The sequence below is a fragment of the Lycium barbarum genome, chromosome 4 (assembly GCF_019175385.1).
Source record: "Lycium barbarum isolate Lr01 chromosome 4, ASM1917538v2, whole genome shotgun sequence".
Lineage (NCBI taxonomy): Eukaryota > Viridiplantae > Streptophyta > Magnoliopsida > Solanales > Solanaceae > Lycium > Lycium barbarum.
The window spans coordinates 5,448,828-5,458,178 of NC_083340.1; positions in this window are offsets into that span (position 1 = coordinate 5,448,828).

Below are 9,351 nucleotides of genomic sequence, written 5' to 3' on the forward strand. Positions count from 1 at the left end.
CTCGCTAGTAAACTTCAGGTTTACTATAATTTATTTTCCGATCGAAATAATTATGATTTGAGATGAATGGTACTATCATATATAAGCTCTTCGAGAGACATCAATTTGTTCACCATAATCATATATTATTTGGACACTGCTAGTGTCATGACACTTGTAAATAAATAATTAGCTCTTCTGGAGCCTTTGATCATTAATTTCTATTACCAAATATTTCTTAAATACTTCTGGTACCATTAAAGCAAATTTCGACACTACTGGTGTCACGAAATAAACATTGAATTCTAAACTTCATTATTTCAAACATCTCCTTCAGGGAGATTCATCATTAACTGAGTATTTTGTATCTAAGCTCAAACACATAATAATCAAATCCTTCATAAAGAAATACATTAATTGTTATTTCCTTCAAGGAAATCAATAACAACTAACCATAATGTATTAATGTGGTTATAGGAGAAAGCATTCTACTCTTCTTCCTTTTGCCTTAGAAATATGTTTCGACGTACGACAGGTACATGTAGCAATGTCTGAATTTCATACCACCAGAATATAACATCTACATTCCTTGTATTTTATCCCTCCAGGAGATAAGTTGTGGCATTTGTTCATTCACTTCGGGGAATGAAACCTGATTATTTAAATGTGCTTGAAATACGACGCTTTTCAATAGCTCGTTATTTTGCTCAAACACAAGAAAATATTGCTTCAAAGTATTTCTCAGATATTTTGGTAATTCTTTCTGCTTCAGGAGTAAAGTTTCAGAGTTTTACTGCTTCGGGAGTAAAGTTTCAAGTTTTACCACTTTGGGAGTAAAGTTTAAAGGTTGACTAATTCAGGAGTAAATTTCTGAATTCTACTACTTCGGAAGTAGATTTCAGAGTTGTTTCAGGAGTAGAATTAAAAACCTTACTACTTCAGGAGTAAAATACATAGGCTTACTACTTCTAGAGTAGAATTCAAAGTTTGCTACTCGTGGAGCAAAATTATGAGTTTAGTACTTCGGGAGAAAAGCATATAATATTCAGAACATTTCTTCTCAATTATTCTACCTCTTCTGGAGATGGATCATGATATTTTCACAATCAAATGCATGTTTATATTTATAGGCTTTACTACATATTATCACATTCACTTCAGGGAATGGATCTATATTTATAACATTTATCAAAAGTTTTAATTCTTCAGGAATAAAACATAATTATCTGAACGCGCCTTAAGCATATCAAATCGTGATAGCTTATAGCCTCTTTTAAGATATTGCTACTTCAGGAGCAAATCGAGGCATACATATAATGTGGAGATTTTTTCTCTAACACATCTTCAATCATAAACACAATAAGCTCATAAAAATATTACCACTTCTGGTGTTCACGGATATAACTCATTTAATCAATTCATATTTGCGAACTAACCTTCCAGTAAAATATTGGCATAAGGCCTTCAGCAACTTTGGTTTCAAGATATTTTGGCAAAAAGAGGCCGAACTGCTATATTCCATAGTAATATTTAAAAAAAAAAAAAGGTCATGTTTCTTACTACGTTGATGGTGAGCTTCTCCCAAAAATCAATTTAAAATTTTCATAGTTGTTAAAGTCAACAACAATCAACCATCAAAACAAAGATAGAAAAATACTTGGAACATGTTACCTGAACTGTTTAGACTAAATAAGTACTGCAAGTCCTTTACTTTATCTCCAGGAGGCAACGACTTGTACTCAGTGTAATTCCAAGAATTGCACCTTCGAGGCTTTCAAAGTATTTGCTCAAGATGGCTGAGGCTCGTGCTGATAACGTGTTATAAAATAAAACTATGAAGTAAATACACAGAAGAAATATGTAGAGAGAATATGTAGAGAGATATCAAATTATATTACTTCTTCTCATTCAACATTGCATCTGTGCATCCTATTTATACGAGCAACATACAAAGGAGATATTTTGGGATATTTGGGATATTTGGGATATTTTGGGATATTTCCAAATTAATGGATATCCACTAGTTGGATATTTATAACAAGAAACTCGATTTTGACGGAATAATTCTTGCCCTTGAAATTTAAGCTCTCATTATTTTGTTGTATGAGTAACAAAATTCTTCTAGAATATTATAAAGCCGAATGAAATCAAGTTTCAACATTAACTTGAATGTCCCTCGAGAACAGGCTGGGATTTTACTCTTTATCATGTATTCATGCTCAATCGAAACCGGCCATAATTTGAGTGTATAACTAAAACTTACCGATAAATTTAAGTGGTTGTCGATGTATTCCGGCGTTAACTAAAAACTTACTTTGTCTTATATTATCAAGAGAAAAGGGTCAAATTTATCCTCCAAGTGTGGTTTATAATTTAAATTTACCATCCGTCAAAGTTTGAGATCAAATTTGCCCTCCCTATTAGGATACTTGTTATATTTATCATTTTTTGAATGAAAGTGTGAATTGGACTAAAAAATTAGTCACGTAAGCTCCACATAAACTCCCAAACCCAATTATTTTAACCCATAACCCGAGATCCATTTACTTATCATATAAAATAATACAAACCTAATTCTATTTATTTTAGAAAAAAGAAAAGAAAGGGAACGAAAAGCTCTACTACTATCATTAAGCTGGAGTTTGGAGGCAAGACACAAACCAATTATCAGGATGCTTGAAGATATCAGGCTAAAGGTAACACTTGTCCATTTTAGCTTGTCTATTTAGTTTTGACACATAAAACTAACGCTTTAATATTGTGTAGGTAATGGACATGTTGGTAGCCAATGAAAGTGAGGTACACAAATGGGCTACTAAAGGTGTCAACCGGTTCCGTGTAACCGGTTTTAACCGGTAACCGGACCGGTTAAACCGGAACCGGAACCGGAACCGGTATAACCGGTTAACCGGATATTAGTTAACCGGTCCGGTTCCAATTTTTTTTTAACCGGAACCGGACCGGTTAAACCGGTTAAAATTTTAAAAAAAAAAAAAAAAAAAGGAAAGAGCCGTTGGACTTGGGCCTCGGTAATGGACCGTTGGCAACGGTCCATTTGCAAAAATGGCCGTTGCCAAACGGTCATTTTCTTAATTTTTGGCCCCCAAATTATTTTTTTTAACACTTTAACCCCTCCCCCACCCCTATATAAACCCTTCTTCATTTTCATTTCAATTCAATTTTCTTCATCTTTGTCTCAAATCTCAATCTCTCAATTATAGTTACTTTGCAATAATTAGCCACAAAGTCTTATTATAGTTTGAACTTTCAATTATTAATTTTGCAATTATAATATTGTTGGTGGAGTTGGTGATTTTGCAACAATCCGAAGTAGCTTTGGTGGATTTGCAATTCTAGCCGCCTTCGCTTTGTTGAAAATTAATCCGGCAATTTGGTACCTTCGTTCCAACTCTATCTTTAATTTTTGCAATTTAATTCTAGCAATTTATTTTTCGAAATTTACTCATTATTCTAGTTTGGAAGAACGTGCTACACCAGTTGCTCCACGCCCTACTACTTCTCATAGTAGCAAAAAGGGCTTGTCGGGTTTAAAAGTTTTACATTCACAGCCTACTTCTTCTTCTACTGCAAACTTTGATGAATTTAACTTTTATTTGATGCGGCCAAATGTGGATATCAGCCAACTGGATGAGGTGGACGTCTTAGCATGGTGGAAGAAGTACAAGGCAAGCTATCCGATACTTTCAAGAATGGCTCGAGATATCCTTACGGTTCAAGTATCAACCGTGGCTTCGGAGAGCGCATTTAGCCAAGGAAGACAACAAATTGGAGACCATAGACATTCATTATCCGGCTTTAGCTTGCAAGTACTAGTGTGCATTCGAGATTGGATTACATCGGAGCGACGCAACCAAAACTCAGAAGCGGAGCAAGGCGAAGAGGAAGAAATTGAAGATTTGATAGCTAGTGGACCGGACCAAATGGAAGACTTTGAAGATATTTCCATGACCGAATATGATGTGGGGGAAATTAACGAAATGGTTCAAAATTGGTGATTTTATTATTCTACTATTTTTGTATAACTCATGTATTATTTGCAAGTTAAAAAAAAATACAACTTGCAAATAAATGTTATCCAAGAATGAATAAAATATATGGCTCATTGAGCTTTCTTCTATTTACTTGTGTTCATATTTTTACTTTTATTAAGTTAGGAATATACCTAAAATATACTAAGAATATACTTATAAGTATATTAAGCTATATAGTATACTTAAACATATATAAGTATATATAGAAAAAATAGTATATATAGTATATAAGTATATATAGTATATATAGTATATAAGTAAGTATATATAGTATATAGTACATATATACAAGTATATATAGTATATATACTATATATATTAAGTTATACACATATATAAGTAAGTAAGTATACTATATATACTTACTATATATACTTACTTATATATAGTATATAGTATATAGTACATATATACAAGTATATATATAGTATATAATAAGTAAGTATATATAGTATATATAGTATATATACTATATATATTACGTTATACACATATATAAGTATATATAGTATATAAGTATATATATTATATAAATATATATAGTATATATATTAAGTATATATTGTATATATAGTAGATATGTATATATAGTATATATATTAAGTTATACCTATATATATATATATATATATATTAAGCTATCCTATATATAGTATATAGTACATATATATACATATATATAGTATATATATTAAGTCATACATATATATAGTATATATATTAAGTCATACATATATATAGTACATATATTAAGTTATACATATATATAAGTATATAGAGTATATAGTACATATATATAAGTATATGTAAGTTATACATATATATGTGTACGAAAAGCACTATTCTGTATTGCTGACTTGCTGTTAGGCTGTTAGTCAGTAAATATTTAAACTTTAATTATAAAATTGTATAACATATGTAAATATACCTACAATATACAAATAAATACTATAATATATATATATAATACAAAAAACAAAAAAAAAAATATTTTAAGCAATCCAAACCGGACCGATTCCGGTTTGGACCTTAAAACCGGTAAACCGGAACCGGTTAGGTGGTTCCGGTTTTGGAACCGGAACCGGCCGGTTTCCTAACCGGTTTCCGGTCCGGTTCCGGTTGACACCACTATGGGCTACCAACAAAACTGTGAGGTCCATTTCAATGCTGATGTTGGGTATGAAGTGTATGAGGGAATTGACACGCATGTTGTGGACCCAACCTCGAAGAAATGCACTTGTACTGTTTTTCGTTCCCCCTCTTTTTTATTTTTTAAAATAAAAGGATTAAGTCTGTATTATTTTATATGATGGGTAAATAGGTCATGAGTTAAAATAATTAAGTTTGAGAGTCTATGTGGTTAATTTTTTAGTCCAAGTCACACTTTCATCCAAAAAAAGATAAATATAACAAGTATCTTAACGGATAGGGTAAATTTGATTTGATCCTAAACTTTAACGGAGGGTAAATTTAAATTATAAATCATATTTAGAGGGTAAATTTGACCTTTTCCCTATTATTAATCACTAACTACACTAACTAAGATATAGGGGAGATGCATGTAATTCATGAACCATTAATTCTGGTTTCATATTTGAGCTCCGTAGATGAAACATTTTTGGAAGGGATTTTCTATGAATAGACTTTACGATGACACAAATTTAAAATAATTAGATTAATAAATTCTGGATATATATCAGATTGTTAAAAGAAAGTGGGGGCTCTTTTCGAACCATGAAATTTGCACTGACTTGGGAGAAAGAGTCCAAGGGTGAAGAACCATATTGGGTTAATCCAGTATCCAAATTCTGAAAAGTACATTTTCCCCGTTATTAGTTAAAGCAGAATCAATTTTTCTTCTTTTTGCCTTTTGTAATGAGTAGTATTATTAAATTAGTCCTCTATGGTACTATCAGTCAGTACTGATCAATGAGTTGTTAATAACTTGTCTTAGAGACGGCAAATTAGGCAGTACTACTGTATGAGATTCTGATGAAATGACTAAACATAATCTGTCTCTATATTTTATTTGACAAAAGGATTGATTCAGTATTCACGTGCTACCTACCTCCTTGCTCTTTTGCTGCCCACAGCATACTCCACTTACCGCTTGTGTAGTTCCTACTTCCTAGTTTATATTTCATTTTATAAAAGGGTTGTTTCGTTATCTCTTAATTATAGTTCTGAATTTATAATCTCTCCACTAATTTATGATATTAAGTCTGAAGGGATAAGATGGATATTTGAGATTAAGTTTGTGATTTAAATTATACTTTGTTTGGGTTGAAGATATAATAAATTTATACCTTCAATCAAATAAAATATAATTTTAATATCAAATCTAATTTTGAAGTATTCCACTTTATCACATGAATCAAACTACCCCTAAAAGTTTTAATAATTGTTATGTTTTATCTCAAATCTGCCTACAATAGATTTTTCTTCGAATCCCACACATAATGAGAACTTAGTGAACCAGACTGCCCTTTTTATTTATATATGCCCTTCTTACTAAAACTTTTCGCAGAGAGAAAATCAATCAAGTCTCGGAAAAGTTATTTGGATATGTAAAGGATAAATTTATACTTGTAATTAAACAAGGGAAAGGGCCTGACCTCTCTACTTTGGGAAAATGTTTATATTTAATCCCCGTTATACTATCAGCTCATTTATATCTCTACTATTATAATAATTAAAACATTTGCCCCTATTTTTAACCCCCCATTCCTGATAGTATCACGAGAGTAAATATGAACCTTTTCCCAAAGTAGAGGGGTAAATCAGGCCCTTTTCCCTTTGATTGCCGATTATTCTATGTTTAGATAACGTTGCAGGTTTCCTAACTAGTTCTGATTTGCTAAAAGAACAATATACGAAATAATTTTATGCAAAAGTAAGACATTGCTTCATCCAAAATAAAGTTTTACAATGGACATATTATAACAACAATTTATCTAAACGAGGGCATTACCTTACATTCATCCAAACAAAGACATTTAAAATAACTTCAGGATAATATTTTTCAAGTTACACCAAAAACATAAATACTAGTCTCATAAGGGCAATCACTTCATCATTGGAGGCTATAAGTCATTCTCAAGTGATTAAAGTGTCAACTTTAGAAGACAAAGTAACAAAGATGTGGATGGTAATTAAAGTTTCATTAGCACTTTTTGTGGGTTTCATTACAACTCCAATGATGAAGTGATTGCCCTTACGAGACTAGTATTTATGTTTTTGGTGTAACTTGAAAAATATTATCCTGAAATTGTTTTAAATGCCTTTGTTTGGATGAATGTAATGTAATGCCCTCGTTTAGATAAATTGTTGTTATAATATGTCCATTGTAAAACCTTTTTTTGGATGAAGCAATGTCTTACTTTTGCATAAATTATTGTGTATATTGTTATTTTAGCAAATCAGAACTAGTTAGGAAACCTGCAACGTTATCTAAAAATAGAAGAATCGGCAATCAAAGGGAAAAGGGCCTGATTTACCCCTCTACTTTGAAAAAAGGTTCATATTTACCCCCTGTTATACTATCAAGGACAGGGGGTTAAAAATAGGGGCAAATGTTTCAACTATTGTAATGTAGGGGTATAAACGGGCTGATAGTATAACAGGGGTAAATATAAACCTTTTCCCAAAGGAGTAAATCAGGCCCTTTTCCCATTAAACAAATCTAATAAAAATATTTAAACTTGTTCTGTCCCACTTTACCGCATGAACCAAACGACCCCCTGCGGTTTTTAATTGTTATGCTTTCTCTCAATACGTCCCCCTTAGTCCTTACGGACAATTTTCACAGACAGAAAATCAATCTAAGTCACGAAAGTATATTTGGATACGTACAATTGTTCAGTGATATATTTGGACCTTTCCAAATTTTAGGGACATACTTCAAATAATTGAATAATACTTATACAAACCAATTTGATAATTTAGAACTTCTTTTTTCTACACGATCCCGCTTTGTGCATGTCAAAACTAAGGTGGACAGCTAATAGAGGGAGGGACAATATGAAGCGAAAATAATATTGTGCGTGATTTACATCTATTGAAAGTAAATAAAGAACCGAAAACTTCAGAGATAATTTGAAACTTTTTTCATATACCAAAACACATAGGTTGTTGAAATATACTTATTTATACCAAATAAATTAATTTAATTTTAAGATTAACAGATGAAGTGGCAATATATATTAACGAATCCTAACTTCTTGTTAATAATTTATTTGCACAAAAAAATATCCTGCATTAATTAATTTGATATAAATATCATGATTCAGGTATAACAAGAGCCGGCCTCATGGGCCATTGTTGGTTATAGCGAGCCCATTTTCCAATCTGCGCTGGAATTATGGTCACTTGTTCTGGGCTTCTAACTGTGACACATTTCATGTTTGTGCACAATTTGCACGATTATCCTTATTCGCGGATGGTCTTTAATTTTTTCTCTTCGCCTAATAGCCCAGGTTCCGTTTTTAAACCCCCGCTCGGTCAAAAAATAAATAAAAAATCTGCAAGATAAAATTTGGATTCGCAACATAGAGTTTTCAAAGTTAGCAAACTCTAACTTAAGGCAGAGTTTGCATGAAACTCTACCTTATAAGGTAGAGTTTACTGAGCGGGGGTTCGAACCCGAAACCTCAGGATATTTTTGATCACTTTTTTAAGCGAAGATAAAAAATTAAATACTGGCCTTTGAAGGACAATCCGCACAAAAAAAAAATGTTTGTGCATGTCCCATCGTTGTGTTTTACTTAATCAAATGACCAATTCTATTTGAGATAAGGGTAAGGGTAAAAAACACACCTAAACTATCACTTTTTTTGTGTTTCATACCTGAACTATCCGAAGTGAGCAAAACACACCTAAACTATCACTATATAGTTAACAAAACAGATCTGAACTTATATATGATGGTGCGTGTACTACACTCTCTCTTTTGGTTTAAAAATAATGCCACATGGCATTCCACGTGGATAAATAATTCCAACGTGGTAGAAGTTAATTCCACATGGATGAATAAAGGTTAAAAGTTAAGGGGTAACATTTTTGGGTAAACTTAGAAAACGCGATCATTGTAAAAATTTAATGGGTCTCACCGTTTGTAAAATTCTCACCGGAGATTCTCTTCTTCTCCAACAGTGGTCTCGTCTCTGCCGTGGTTGGTGTCTTGCTTTCCCCCATTAAGCTCCAATTCCCCCCCCCCCCCCCCCCCCCCCCCCCCCCCCAAGAAGATGAAAGGAAACAAAAAGGAGGAGAAAATCTTATTAGCCCTTACAGAAGAAGAAATAAATGAAAAAATCTGCACAAG